At 38.4% G+C, this 15890-nt stretch overlaps 1 protein-coding gene across 3 annotated transcripts in view; it reads left to right on the forward strand.

The window, feature by feature from the left end:
* GHR (growth hormone receptor) overlaps positions 1 to 15890 on the forward strand; it is a 115072-nt gene that overhangs the window by 32986 nt on the left and 66196 nt on the right. For all 3 annotated transcript variants that reach the window (XM_041489297.1, XM_041489295.1, XM_041489296.1), the window contains exon 2: positions 8412 to 8496. The gene's annotated coding sequence lies outside the window, so the exon portion shown is untranslated. The remainder of the gene's footprint in view (positions 1 to 8411; positions 8497 to 15890) is intronic.

Genomic DNA, 15890 nt, shown 5'->3' on the forward strand with positions numbered 1-15890 from the left:
ACAAAATCTACTCTAAAGTGTCCTTGTTGTATAGGCTTCAGAATGTGAGACATAGAATATCTCTTCTAGGTCTCTCTTTCCATGGGTGATGCAGGTCAGTAATGCCATGTATAATCTTCATTGAGTTAAGGAATTGGATTGGAGATCTCCCTAGAAGAAACGTTGGCCTCTGAAATTAAATGTTGAGTGTCTTGCTTGAGACCTTTAAAAGATTTTTTTTCCCCTGATCTATTAGCTTCTTTGTTGTAGGGTTACTCTTCAGATTTAGATTTTAGAAAGTAGAAGTTTTGAAAGCTTGAAGAAAGAGAAGACTAAAACCAATAAAAAATGTTTCTTCTTCAGCAATTTTTAGAGTTTGGAAAACAGCTATTAAAAGCCATAACATATATGGCTCCTGTGGCTTTGTTAGACAGCTCTATAGCACTAAGAGTATTTGTTTTCCAAAATTGTGGAGGATTACCACAATAGAAATATATTTAGAATATGAAAATATATAAAGTACATATGTAGCTTGCAACAGAGGGCAATAGAAAAGTCACAACTAAGATGTAGAACTTAGTGACTCTTTTTGCCTGTCACATGATACCTCAGTGGTGATTGTTGATGAACAAAATTAAGACCAGCATTTTATAATAACAAAATATTTATTTTGAACATGATTAGTACATTCACTCATATTACAGCAGTATTTGAAGCCACAAGTATCTCAGCGTATTGCAGGAACATCTGGAGAGGCCTGGATGCCTAACTCAACCCCTGGCTGGGCATCTAGAGTAGGTGGAAGGGGCTGCATTTTAGCCCTTCAGCCCTACATGCCTGTGTACTTTCCAGCCACAATTTTCACTCCTGGCTGACTTCAACACCTTTCTTCTTAGCAAACTTCTGTACACCCCTTTCTTTAATGCTTAATTTCTTCACAGGGGCTCCTTCTTGATAGCAGCAGTCACGCAGACCTTGAAGCTGTATGGTCAGTGATGTAGGGTTTAGGCATTGCTCTGCGTAGCCAAGTGATGTCCAGATTCCCCTGACTGCAGAAGCTCTGAGGAAGTGCAGTTCAGGACTGAAAAGCTGAGAACATACTTCAGAAGTGTAGAAAGATCAGTCCATTGTGCTACATAATTTTGAGTGAAACTCAAAATAGTCAGTAACTAATGAAGAGTTACATTTCTTGTGTCAGTGAAATCTGAACCCTGTTAAGCTGAAATGGCAAATGTTAGCCTTTTTGAGGAAAATGAAGTGATAGTGAGGCAGGAAACTGAGTAGCTGTTCGGGGATATGACAACAAAGTGGGCTTTTTGTATTTGCTGTTGAGTGAAGAGAAGGTTGAAGAAAGTGACTGCTCATAGGTTACATTTTGTTTGAATGTGACCAATTTGTAGAACTTACAAGGCCGGTCATTTAAACATTAGGAATGCTTGGGGTAGCAGCTACAAGATTTAATGGCCAAACTGAACTCAAACATAGCAGTGATGGAGATAAGGTAAATTTGCTGCTATCCCCTAAATCTCTCTCCTTTGTTCTCAAGAATGATGTGCTAAGGTTGCACCATTTCAAAAAGTAGAGGGGAAATGGGAGCCATGGAGGTTTCATCTTTGCCTGAGTTACATACTAAGGCACCAGTAAGCCTAAGATAACATTTGTATCTCTGAATTATAAACCCTGTAGTTCAAAGCATAAAATGTTTACCCGCTGTGCTGGTTAGTCATGACCTTTTTTGATCCAATGAATACTGTTTGTATGTTTCTGTATTAACAGTTTGCCAAGTCATTCTATACGCTATGTCTTTTCTTAGAGCAGTGACAATTTTGGCAACATACATTTATTGGGTGATTTTCTGATTATGCTGTATTTGCTTTTCAAAAATTCTGTATTTTTTTCTTCTCCCTTTTTACAGTCTTAGTTCCGTGAACCACAGTTTTTATTCCTGCTTTTGTTAGTATTAATAGATTTGTTTTGCCATATCAACTGACATTTTATGTGCCTATTGAGAAATGTTTAATCAAAAAGGAGATTAATTGAATTGCATTAATTGCATTAAGTGATCTGGCTGTGAAGAAGGGGATTGAACCAGATAATGTCTAACAGTGTTGCACTGCTTGATTTTCTCCATTTCTGTTACACAGATCACCAGTTACTTGTGCCCAGTAATTTGTTTACTTGAAAAGCAAGTTAAAATGATGGAGATTTTTTAAAAGTAGTATTGTTTATCTTCTAGTAAATTCCAGTTTTCATTTTGTTTCAGCCTTGTAACAGATTTTTTGTTTCTTATTTCTGTTTTTGATTCCTCAATATCTCTTATGTTTCATTAAAGAGCAATCTAGTGCTTATTGTTTCTGCCACATATGGATTATGACCAGGTACAGTAATCCATTATATATTTTTCTTAATTAACTGGCTATTATAAAAAGGTGCTCCAGACTTCAAGCAACATTTTTTTGTCCATGCTCTTTTGAAGTTAGTTAGTCTCTTAAGTGTGGACATAAGAAGTGTCTACAATAATCCAGTAATAGATCTTTTTCTAATCTTGTCTTTGTCATTTTCCTGTTAATTTATCAACAGACTTTTCCTTTTAAGTTACTGATATGTCAGCAACAGTTTCAGCTAATAGAGTTCTGGATTTCCAGCAGCCCAGATCTCAAAATACTTTCTATAAACATTGACTAAACTATTCTTCATAACATTCCTCCAGCACAAGAAGAAGCTGTAGCTGGGAATATGACATATTTCACTTAAGGAAGGCAGTCTGAATTTCTGGATAGCACAAGAGCTATGTTGTTTTTCAAGTGAAATTGCTTGGATTTCTGTTTGCATCCTTTACAATACTGGTGGTTTCTTTTAAAAGGCCAAAGAAGTGTATTAATTCCTATATTTCGCCTTGCACCACAGTGTAGACCTCCTGAGCTATTCTGTCCACATATACACTTGTAACCATAATGCAGTGGAAAACATAAATTAATCTTTTATCCTACCATGAGTGCCAAAAATGAATCAGTTGTTACTCAGCTTGGTGCTGCTAAGAAAATGTTCCGGTTATTGTTATGTCAAAGAGGCAAAGACTGCCAAGTCTGTAAGGGCAGAAATGTGGTTCAGTGAAGTATTTAAACCATGAAGGGCAAGATTTATTGTTAGACTCCTAAAGATATGAATAGATTGGGGGGGGATGCGGGGGGAAACTCTGATTTGGAACTAGAATGTGATCACTTGTCCAGAGTAGATTGGTGGGACAAGTGTAAAGATTAAACAGATTCAAAGCTTTTGGTACCTGAATAGAAGAAAAAAGGAATGATGATGGAAGGTTCTGATGTGTTTTCTTAGTGTTTCCTTGAAGCAATTTAGGGAATTCCTGTGCAGAGGAGAAAGTTGATGAGAGAATTTAAGGAGTGAGTTCACAGTTGCAGAACATTATTTTAGCTTAGAATGGGAAACCCCATTACAAGTTTGAAGGTGAGAAGTTTAAACCTGAGAAAAAACACAGAATCACAGAATATCTCAAGTCTTAAGGGGCCTATAAGGATCATGGAGTCCAACTCTGCCCTTCTCAGGACCATTTGGAACTAAACCATATAACCAAGAGCTTGTCCAGACAATCCTTGGACTCCTGATATATTTGGTGCCTTGACCAGGGGAACCTGTTGGAGTGACCAGCTATGCTCTCAGTAAAGAACCTTTTCCTAATGTCAAACCTGAACTTCCCCAGTGCAGCCTCTCTCCACTTCCTTGTGTCCTGGCACTGGTCACCAGGGAGAGACCAGCACTTCCCTTCTCTGCCTGCCAGGAGGAAAGTGTATCTTGCTGCCATGTGCCCCCTCAGCCGTCTCTCCTCCAAGCTGAGCAAGCCAAGTCACCTCAAATGGTCCTCATAAGTCTTGCCCTGAAGGGATTTCACAGTCCAGGTTACCCTTCTCTGGACACACTTAAACAATCTGATAAACAATCATTCTTACACTGTAGCACCAAAAAGTGCCCCCAGCACTCAGGATGAGCTACCCCAGTGCTGAGCAGAGCGGGACAATCCCCTCCCTTGCCCAGCTGGTGATGCTGTACCTGATGCCCCCAGGACAGAGTTGGCCCTCCTGGCTGCCAGGGCACTCACTACTGGCTCATGTTCAACTTGCCATAAAATGTTTGGAATGAATCAGAAGTGCATGTGAAGAGTCCGTTTTTCCTTTTGTTTGAGATAAATACTTTCAAAAGGTTTAGGAAAAAGTAGTTCAAGACTCTCAGCAAGTGTCACGTATCATAATTCATGCAATCTAGGGAAATAAAGTGCTTTTCAGATAAAATTAGAATACATCTCAGACAGATTGTTTTGTTTTCCTTTGAGTTAAGATGTAGGGTAGTGCTTTAACTGGAAATGGAAAGAAATAAAATACAAGAGAAATAGAATAAAGAGATACTTAGGATTCCTTAGATCAAATCTGAGAAGCACAAATGCTCTGGAAATAGGTGCCAGATTTCACAGGTGCCAGGAGTCCTTTGACACCTCTGTTGGTAGTCCAGCTTAATGGAGAAGCAGGAACTCCTGGACAATCTTGTAGGACTTCTGAATCCATATCATATGTCTGCTTGGAAATAGTCCACTCCTTTTCAATGTTCCATGCAATCATAGGGGTTTTTTTGCACTCTTTCTTCCAAAGCATGTAATTTATACCCTCTTCTTTTTTTGTCTGCTGCCTGCAACTTTTCAGTTAGATATGCAAATACACAGAATTGTGGAATCATGGAATTACTGAGGTTAGAAAGGATGCCTGAGTATCATTTAGTCCAACCCTTGTCCTCAGAGCAAGATTTCATTAATGCGGTTGTGCTTTGAGTCCATTGGACTTTTGAGTACCCCTGGACCCCACAACCTCTAAACAATCTCTTCCGCTGTTTTGTCCCCTCGTCAGTGAAAAAGGTCATTAACGGAGATTTAAGTAGCAATTACTCTTGGGCTGCTTCTTTAGTGGCTGTGCCTCAGCTGGACTTTTTGCCATTGATTGAAATCCTTTCAGCGGGGCATTTCAGCCAGTTTTCAGTACATTTCACTAGTTTGTACTTCAGCATGAAGATTTTGCATGGGAGAGGTTCAAAAACCTTTCCAGCTTTTTTTCAGCACTGGACCTTTCCTTAGGTGCTTTTTTGAAGACCAAAAGAACTTTTGACACATTTAAGTCTATTTCATTTGTCCAGATTATTATTTTCTGCTAGGTTAGCTTAGGACATAATGAGAAGATAATAATGGGCAAAGATCCTCACATCCCAATCAAGGCACTTATGCATCTGGGTCTGTTTCTTATTTTGTGAAACAAACTAGTTTGGATGGGTCCTATCAACTCAGTGCTGTAATCCTTTTGTTTGCCTTGTGGATAACAGTAATCAAATGTGCTTCTGGCAAAATATGTATCTCTGAAAAAAAAATAAAAAAGAGCTTCACCTGTATCACTTATTCACTTTAATCTGTGTTACCCTTTTGCAAAGCTGCAGTTTTTCCAAGAATCATTTTAAAGGGAGACTGCTAATCATTTTAACATCTAGCTTATTACCTTATGTACAGTAATGCCTGTTTTTCACATACAGTGAATTGTCAGAGCCAAGTGCAAATATAGCTGGTTTTGTGCTTGTATGGCTGTTCTGAGCTGTTGCTGCCGGCATTTTTTGTGCTATCACCCCTTGCTGCTGCCACAGATAGAGTGACACACTTCCTCTGCAAGAAAGAAGTAGCAAAATCTTTATTGAGGTAAAACAGCCATTTAACAAAGTTTGGTGGTAAATGCGTCAGCAGTTTAACAATATTTGATGCCAAAGTATACTTGATTTTTTACGGCGCAGAGGATGGGGTCAGACAAAACTGTCCGGGAGACCATGCTGTTGAGTCACCAGTTTCAAAGGACTCCCCTATGTTCTAAATTTTCTGATGGGAGTTCAGTTGTGGCTGGATCCAGATTTAGTCCCAGACTTGGTCAGCACTTTGTGGCTAAAGGATTGTAATTGCATAATCAATATTTTATGGCACTTAGGTAAAATTTCAAAGTTTAGCATGTTACTAATCACTTACTGTGAATCTTCTGAGGCAAGAAGTCTCTCACGCCCAAGGATTAGTGGAGACAGGTGTCCATGCATATGTCCTGGTACACAGCCCCTTCTGCACAGGAGAGCTGAACGAGCCTCAGGATGTCCACTGTTTATGGAGTAAGATGATTGACTTATGGTCATATTTGCACAGCAGCCGTATTTCTTTTGGCGCATGCTCAAGTAGCCCTCAGCTGTTGAACAAGACTCACAGGCCTTAGGTGCCAAGCAAGATTTATGGCCCTTAACTATTGTGTTGGTATCTGTGAGCCAGATGTAGCCGTCACAACCACCCCGGGTGGCTGTTGCACAAGCAGCAAGCAGCAGGGGTTGGAGCACATCGCCACAGCTGCCAAGAGTGAAACAAAATGTTCTGAGTACAATCAGGTAATCAGAAGTTAGGACATTTCCCTTTGTTGCCCATAAAGTAGCTGAGGGATCTTTTCTGCTGCTGAGCAGGATTTCAAAATATTTTGGAAGGACTACTGGAATAATTTTTTCTGTCCTATTGTAATGGGATTCTGACTTTGTCATATAAAGGTCATTTCCCCTTGTTAGTGCCATAGCGAGTGTTTTGAAAAAGGAACTTGACAGTAGTCCTTAGTAGCTCACTTCAGTCAATAGCTGGCTTCGACTTTATAACTTTGTTCTACACTAAGCTGTCCTTTTATTTTTGGAAATGAGAGTTGTGGCTCACTGCTCAGTTACTCTGTCTGAAATTCAGAGTTCTTTCACAATCAGAAATTAAATTTAACACAAGACTCCTTGTGGAATTACATATGAATGGGGGACACAATCAGTTATATTCTCAGCCTGCTGAAATGTGAGCAGGCGCTTTCTAAAACGTGTGATAATAGAATTTTGCTGAGCACATTATGGGGTAGACTAATGTAAAGACTTATAATGTAGGGACTTGTTTCATCCACTTGTTTCATTATGTGAACCAGGAGGGAACTGTGCTTACAGATTTTAACTTGGATAACCACACATAGGATGATTTTTTTTATAGTAGTACTACATATTAATCATGCTTTTGCATGGAAATGGCTTTCTGTTTATTTCAAAAGTCTGTTTAATTTTTCTCTGTATTGAAGGGTTTTCTCATTTGGCAGCTGGGGAGGGTATTGTTTTGGGGTTTTTTAGTATAAATTCGGAGGTGGCAGCCTTTTACACATTGCACTATAGAAGGGTTCCAGAGAAATATTGATGAAACTTTCACTCACAAGCATATTTTGCTTTCCACTGTTTAGTGATCTATTTGTACATTAAACTTATACACATAACAGATAGAAAATTCTGGGGGTACAAAAAGATTCTTGCTTCTCTTTTTTCACCTAGTGCTAACTCAGTAAAGGAAAATTCTCTTTTAAAATGTTACTCTTTTCTTGCTCAGGGTACGGTAGTGTGACCATAGGCATTCAGTTTGCATGTACACAGTAGTTCTTTAAATGTTATTTGAGTGGTTTTGCAGTCTGATTTTTTTGCCCCTGTGTTTTAAAGAGCTTGATACTGTGAAATCTGGTGATCTTTTTGTAGTCCCACCCACTAGAAACCAGATTATTGTGAATTATTCAAATAATGTGAGCACCATATCTGACTTTTTTAAATGCTTTCAAAAGGTGACTTGAATTCTTGGAAAGAAGTAACTTTCCATGTTGAATTTATGTTATTTTCCTTTAACATAGAAATGCTTCTAGTTAAAAACTCTTTTGGATGCTGCTGCTGTGCCAAAATATCATGGCAGCGAAAATGTGCTTAGGAATTCAGAACATAACATACTACTTTTTTTTTATCAGCATGCCATCTTCCTAAGACTTAGACATGTTCCTTTAAGAGGAAAATGAAATGTTATTTTCTTAATTTCACTAGTTTATAAGTTATTATGCTGTAATTTGTTGTCTAAAGTAGTAGTGGTATTAGTAGTAATAGTAGTAGTAGTTGTTGTTGTTGTTGTTGTTGTTGTTGTTTTTGTTGTGGTAGTGAGATACTACTCATCCTCTTGGTGGTCCAGAGATTACTTCCAGGGCAGCTGATTTTCACCAGTGCATTAAGAATGAGTTGATCAGTGACCTTGACCTCTCTTAGCCTTTGAAGTATGTGTTCATTTTAATGTCAAGGTTAGGGGGGGTGCTGTGGTTGGCAGGCCCTCGGCAGCACGGGCCGCAGGCCCGGCTGCAGTTTGAGTGAGAAGCCCAGGTGCTGCGCTCGGGCCGCCACGCAGGCTGCCCTGCCGGTGGCCTTCCCTGAGGGACAGCACGACCAGGACACCAGTCTGGATTTTGTCATGTTGCCCTCCCACCGCAGGTGACCTTTGCTGTTCCAGAACTCATCTCTTGTCTGTTTCTCCTGTTTTCATGAAGGTGCTGGGATGGCTGGAGAAGGTCGTGATCTGCAGTCGAGCTGAGGGAGGCGTGAAGCATTGTCCATCCCCTGCTGACATTCGAGGTAGTGTGATAATTTTTATCTTACCTGCAAGTGATTTTATTACCAGTGTTGGCTAAGCAGATTGATCAGTAGTATCCCGTAATACCCTAAAATAATCCACACAGATCCTAGGATTTATTCCTGCAGGAGGTGATAATTATAATATGCATTATACAAAATTCTGATTGGGATCTAATTGTCATATTTTAATATCCAAAACAATGGAGATATATGAATTAAGGCTGTCAGATTCAGTCCTGATTAAATTGATGACTTCAAGCCCTTCTGTCAATCTCTAGTAGCCAGCATTTGAGACAGAGGGCTGGGTGACTCTTAAAAGTGGTTAAAAGCCATTTTTCCTTACCAGAGAAAAATTATTATACTGCATTTTAATGAGCCATTTCCCATATAGAGTGTTATTTAGGATATTAATTGGCTGACTTTAAATGCACACTATGGAAACAATTTATGTCTCTATTTTATGAGTGAGGGAGGATGTGAAAATGCCTATCAGAATACTGTAGATAACAGATCATGGTTTAAATGACACAAGTGTCATTGAATTTGAGCGTATGTTTTGGTTTTAATTCATGTCTAATTCATTGGTTGTTTCCTGTATTACTGAAAGTCTAATCAGAATGCAGTGGGGTAAATTTGAATCGAATATCACAGAAATATCTATTGTATAAGGGATTCAGACCTGTGGCTGCTCATGGCGTGAAACTGAAAAGCTGTTAGCTGGTGTTAAATTGCTGCATGAGACTTTACAGCTGCTATCTGTGTACTGTAGCAGTTTTATGAGACTTGAACTGGCTATTCCTGTCTAAGTGTACATAGTTGTACTGTCATTAAATAGAAGAGAAATTACAGATACTTCTAGCTTTGATTTCTATAACAGTAGGTAAAACTTGCTATCCTTTGTGTTCTTAATGTTTCTGAAACCAGATGGTAGAACTTTAGATTCCTTCATTGCACCATGGATCTCTGCTAGGGATATTTGTCTATATGTATTTCACCAAGAAAATGAGGTCAGAATAGTGAAAAGTTACTTGTAAAAATGCTTGTAAAGTATGCATAAATTAGTCATTACTGATGTTCTTAACCAAAGCTTTCTTTGTTGTGGTTACCATGTCTTTTCATACAGAGTTCAGCACACCTGGAAAACAGTTTTTGAATGACTTCAGTTATTTTATAGCTGAAACATGGCCAAACAACCATACAGAAAACTGCCTCTGGGCTCTGTTTTCTTGGCTTCCTGTGCCCAGGGAGTGATTTGATCCATAGCTGAACTGCCCATTCCTGATTCCTCTGCAAGCAGCTTAGAACTGGAAGGGCACAGCTTGGGCACAGGGTCTGGCATTGCTTTTGAGCTCCACCACAAGCTCACTCAGATTCTGTCACCCTCTGTAACCTTGCTGTGTTTCAGTTTCCTGTTTGTAAATGAAGGCTAATACTTACAAACTTTCAGAAGGGACCAAAAGATCCCAACCCTTAGGAAATGCTATTTGCATAGTGCTTGTCATATTTGATGTGATGTTGACATGGTGTTACCAGGGGATAATTTAAACCTTTTGCATTTATGTGTGACTGGTTTTTATTCTTTCAAGTATATGAATCTATTCGCCTGCTAAAAAGTGTGATTACTGAAGAAAAATTTGTATGCAACAAATGAACTAAAAATAAGAACAGATTTATGCATCAGGGCAGTTCAAAACTATGTCTGCTGTGATATTCTGCAGTTTTAATAATGTCAGGAAAAATATACGCTATGAGGAAGTGATTTTATTGAACATTGCTGTACAATTTGTGTTGAACCCGAGAGCAGTCAGTTTCATCACACTTATGTGAACATGGCTGCTGTCACAAGATTGGTGTGGTTGGTAAGTGTCATACATATTTTAGCAGATGGTATGATTGCTAATGACTTCTTTAAAAAAAAGGTAAAAGGTTTTTATGTATATATTTTTATATTAATTTTTTTTAAGTTTTTCTTGAGATGAAAGCCTTTGGTCTCTCCAGTAATAACAGCTTACTGTGAAATTAAATTTATTCAGTACCAGAACTACAAAAAGGAACAGTCCTGCTCTGTCCCTTCCATGCTGACACTTTCCACATGGCCATGTGGGTGAGACTGCCATTCAGAGCCCAGGGCTGACTGATGTGAGGGTGTTTGCTTTAATCTCCCTGATTAAAGGGAGAGAGTCAGTTCCTAAGACTTTTGCTGACAGGCATCTGTGCAAGCAGTCCTGCTTCCTGCTTTAGTATAAAAATGTGTACTAGGGCAAGGCTCCTAGTCAGACTTCAGAGGAGTTGAATAATGTGCTAGATGAGAAGAGCCCGCAGTAGGGCTTTACAAAAGTCCCTCCAATGTCCTGCCCTTTAGTCTGCTCCTTTTTTTTTTGAATGATATGTCTGAGATCTAGCTTGGTATGGGATTTATATTTGTGAATAGACAGCACAGAGTGGGTTTGTGCCTGAGAAATACTTGAGTGGTTGTGGGTGAAGGCCCAGGCTCTGGTACCTTGTGAATTTTATCTGTAAATATCTATTTCCTCATTCTCCCATGTAAAATAACAGTAACAGCAATGGAAAAATGTGAATGCATTGCTCAGTTTTAATGAACAGTTGAATGTACTCCAAAGTTTCACTTTTTTAATGAGTTGGTATTGTGATGGAGTTCCTGCAGAGAAGGAAGTCATAAAATCCGTGGAGGCGGACGTGCTGTCCCTTGGCCAGCCAGCCAGCTTTGCACTGGGCAGCTCTGTTGTTTGTAGCACCTGTTTGTTGCATAGTATCCCATTTTGAGCTGATCAGTCCAAAGCTGATGTGCTTTATGTATGATGTCTAAAATCAAATGTTGTAATGCTGAGCTATGACTGCTTTTGTCTCTGACATTTGAAAAGTGGTATATGTGATGTGATAGGATTACATCCACTACACTGGTGTTACCACAGCTGAAAAGCACAATTAATTTCTGTTGTTTGTGAAAGAGCTATACAGTTATTAAGATGGCTTTTCTAGTTGCTTGAGTGTTTCAGATGAGCTTCTTTTTCTCTTAATTGCAATTCTTTCAATCTTAATGCAAACTATCAATTTGTTTGGTTTGGGTTTGGTTTTGGGTTTGGGATTTTTTTAATCCACTACAGCTTTATTTTGTGTTGTTGAGAAGGCTGGAAGTGTATCCACAGGACTGTAATATTCTGTGGTATATAAGGGGGGTGTTGCAGTCCATGCTTTACTCTGCTGCTAGGCTGAGGTGTAAATACAGGCGAGCTGTTCCTCTTCCCAAGTGTGTCCCTTTCTCTGTCTGTTAAACGGATAATGCCATGACTCTTGCTGCTGACTGCTTCTGGATTTGCTGATGGAAAATACTATCTGGCATCATTAAAATACCTCTTTAGAAACTGGTCTGTCAAATTATCTTTAAAATTAATATGGTTGTTTCTGTGGCTTATTTTACAGACACTTCTTAATTTCTCCATTGGTAAAGCTTTCTTACGGGAAATTATGGGCATCAGGACAAAGCTCTGTCAGTTTCCAATGTGCATTTCTAATTACAACCTGGCATTTCTCTTTATCTCTGTTGCAGATGAAGCTGTCATTGTAGTGCTGTGATAGCTGCAGGTGCCCATGCAGATTTACTAGGAGGTAAACTCTCTAAACCAATAACTGTTCAGGAGGTCATTAACTCTAAAGATTACCAGGCATGTCTGTTTGGATTATTTCCCTTAAAAGGCAGGCTGGCTTCATCACTCAATGAGCAATCCAAATTTGTCTCCCCTTCCTTAATAATCAGCTGCATTTCAAAGCTGTTCTGGATCCCATGGCACATACCCTTCTACCTCTCCAGCACAGGAAAAAAGGCTTTCCATGAGCCTTCCCGTACTTCCTGCTTGTCAGATCTAACACATGCTCATCTGCCTCACAAGAAGGAATCTCCCTCTCTCATATATAAATACTCAGGATATAAATATATATTTTTATATATATCTAGAGAGAAAGGATATAAATAATGAGTTAAGTGCTTGTGAAGGTACACCTTCAGATTCCATCAAAACACCAATATGCCTGTGTGCATGTGTGTGTTAAGTGTGTGCAATCACATGGATACAAACCAGACCCCATTTCTACTGCTTCCTTGGGAAGAATTCTTTTAGGACCTGTGATAAATGAAACAGCTAAAATAATGCCATGGTATGTTACAAAACTTGGATTGGAAGAAGTTACTTGAAGGCCCTGAAAAAGCAAGCCGTGTACACAGTTTGTACATTAGATTGGCTTTCAGTAAATTCTATCAGCAAAAAAGCTAGTCAGGTTCCCTATATTTGGAAATACTGGACACTCTAGCCTTGGAAAAATCTCCAATTAAAAATTAGCAGCATTCCTCCTGCAGCTCTTGGCCTAAAAGTTGTCATCAACAGCTGTATCATAAAAATGTGTATCAGAACTGATTGTTTCAGAAGAAGGTTTTAGAGATCCTGTTAGGATGATATCTAAAAATGCTCATGTGTTTTTAAGTCACTTTGGTAAATGTGGGCATAGTCTTTCTTTGTATGTGAGATGCTTCATCAAAACATACTTTAAATTTAAAAGTTGGGTATTTTGTATTTTGTATTTGGTCTTACCAGCGCAAGTGGGGGCAGAAATTAACAGACTTTTAAAGAATTTTATGAAGGTTTGAATAGAGATCAGCTTTTCTTCACAATTTATTTCTTACCTCATGAAAACTTGTTTTGGCAGCACAACATTTAAAAATACCAAGTGATCTCCAATTGCTTGTTTCATTCAGTGCTTCTTTCAACTTTGTGCTGATTTGCACAGTTAAGGATCTAGGTCAAAATCACTCTATGTGTCGATATGAAGTAGTTTAAGCAGTTGTTGAATGCAGTAACCTACTTTTTGGTAGGTGCCCACCATTTATATATTCAGGTTTGCGTGGACTTAAAGTTCCAAACCAGCAGCCAATTGGGGAAGGAACAATGCTGGTATGATCTCAGAGGGGACACATGGAAAACCAATCATACTGTTTCTTATTAACACAGAACTTCTTAAACAGATAATTTTGCTTGAAGTTATTGTGGAAAAACAGTTGTATTGAATAGGTGTGCTCGTGTATTAAATCTGCATCAGTTTAACTGAAATTTAAAGTTGGCTTCAGTCTGCATATTACAGACTCAAAATAAATGAATATACATCATGTCTTAAACTTACATGAGCTGCAGGACATACAGAACTGCACTAAATTAAAATGCGGTGGTTACTTTAAACCTTCTGTCAGGAAGATTATTCTTTTCCTGCAGACCAACTAAGAGCAAGTATGTGAGTGCTTGGAGTCCTGAGTGGTCATGCAGAAATGCACTTAGAAATGCTTTGTCTGTCATTTACTAGCTTTCACTTACTGTACTATTTAAGTTAATGACTTCCTAAATGCCGTACAGGCTCTGTTATGTAGTCTTTAATCTGATTAGGAGAACACGAATAATGTAGCATGCGATTAAACCATATAATTAATTTGTCCCATGGTAATGAGCTGTTAAGTAATTCCGTTAGTCTGGGGTAAATATCAGGCCTTGAACTTAAATTTTACAACTTCTTGGGGATTTTTCTTTTCCTAGAAGAAAAAATTTTTTTTTTAAATAAATGCTATTTAAAATTAAAAGCCTGATTTCCTGAAATTGCTCTTTAAGCAAAAATGACTGGCTCTTACCAAACTGTTCCAAAATGATGAAACTCCTGGTGATCTCCAGTGAAACAGAATTGGGTTATAGCCAAGCGTTTTTGAACAAAGCATCCTCAGTTTCTTCCAATCACCTTGAGCTCAAACTGGCCTTACAGACTTCAAAGAGCAATATAAAGAAATCAGAGGGAGCAGGGTTTTCATGTTATGTAAGAGCTCTAAGAGATCAGATGTGGATTTATTTATGATGTGTGCTGAAACCTAACTGACTGTATTTGCCCAAGTACCAGGTAATATGTTTTTTAATTTGAGTAATAATGCAGATACTGGCACACAGGAGAAAGCTTGCAGAGATTATGCTGACTGAACAGTGGAACTGACCTGCTGTGTAGTGATGATTCAACAGCACATATAAAATGGTTATTTGTTATCAAGCATAAAATAATCCTGTTTGTTTTCCCTCATGTTCCAGCCTAAACTCCCAGTGGTGTCACACAGGTTGCTTTGCACCGTGATTCCTGTGCTTCATTATTTTTTCCTAATTTCTGTGAGGTGCTAAACTCTCTCACAGTGCTAGGAGAATTACTTAGCCATGTTCTCATATTAAATATATAATCTTGCCTGCTTGAAATCAGATGTTTTTTACTGCTTTGCTGGATTGGGTCCACACTGCTGTAGTCCTGATGGGATTTGAACTTCAATGCCAGCAAGACACTGAAGAGCTTTTGCTTTGTGGTTTGGGATTTTTTTACAGAGCTGGAAATACCATTTAATCTGTTCATGTAAAGTGTGAATGATTATCTCATTCTATATCATCACTCTGATATAGTGAAAGGTTTTTGAGTAAACCCACATTTTTTTAGTACAGATTACTAGGGGTGTAACTGATACAGACTTAGATATTTCTCTTTGCTTTCTTGACGTGATATTGGACATTAAATGTATGCATTATATTTCTTAAATATAAAGAGACTGGAATATACATTTGCTTATATAAAGAAATTCTGGCACTTTTCTTTGCAATTCATTGTACAAATAAAGCAAAGAGCAGAATTTTGTCTTTTGGATGACTGCTATCTAATAATAACTAAATAAATACTAATAATAACTAAAAGGAAAAAAAAAAAAAAAAAAAAAACCAACGGAGAAGCCGTGGAAGAATTAGTACTGTAGCTGAGAAAGTGTTTTTAGCCTGAAAAACTTACTATTCTAGCGACTAGGCCTGAATCTTCCTTAATGATACAATTATATGTAAGGCTGAGTATCTGCTCAGCAATTCACATCTGCATGTTATGCAGCTAAATGTTTGCACTTTCATCTGAGATGTATTTATTTCACTGCTTTGGTCTGGTTTGGGGGCTGAAAGGCAAACAGAGCAATTGACTCTTTTCCAAGTTCAAATTTTTCTATCTGTGTAGTAGGCAGTAACTTAAGACTATAACTGCACATCGTCTTTTTAGGAATTGTCTTCTGATGGAGAGATCTACTAGTCTTAGAGTTGAGATCCTCTTTCTGTGTACCTAGTCCATTAGGTTACTGCTGTCAAAGTACAGCACATTTTATTGTGAATAAAGAAGTGATACATCATGTGCCACAGCCATCCTTAGACTTTTTAGCCAAGTTTTTGGCGAATGACTTTAAAGAGCTTTCAGTACAAGCCCAGAGCAATGTCCAAATGTGGATTCACTGAAGGGCTCCTTAACCACATCAAAGAATTGATAATCATTTGGCCTGTTGC

Source organism: Pyrgilauda ruficollis, unplaced genomic scaffold (assembly GCF_017590135.1).
Source record: "Pyrgilauda ruficollis isolate IOZ18807 unplaced genomic scaffold, ASM1759013v1 scaffold92, whole genome shotgun sequence".
Classification (NCBI taxonomy): domain Eukaryota; kingdom Metazoa; phylum Chordata; class Aves; order Passeriformes; family Passeridae; genus Pyrgilauda; species Pyrgilauda ruficollis.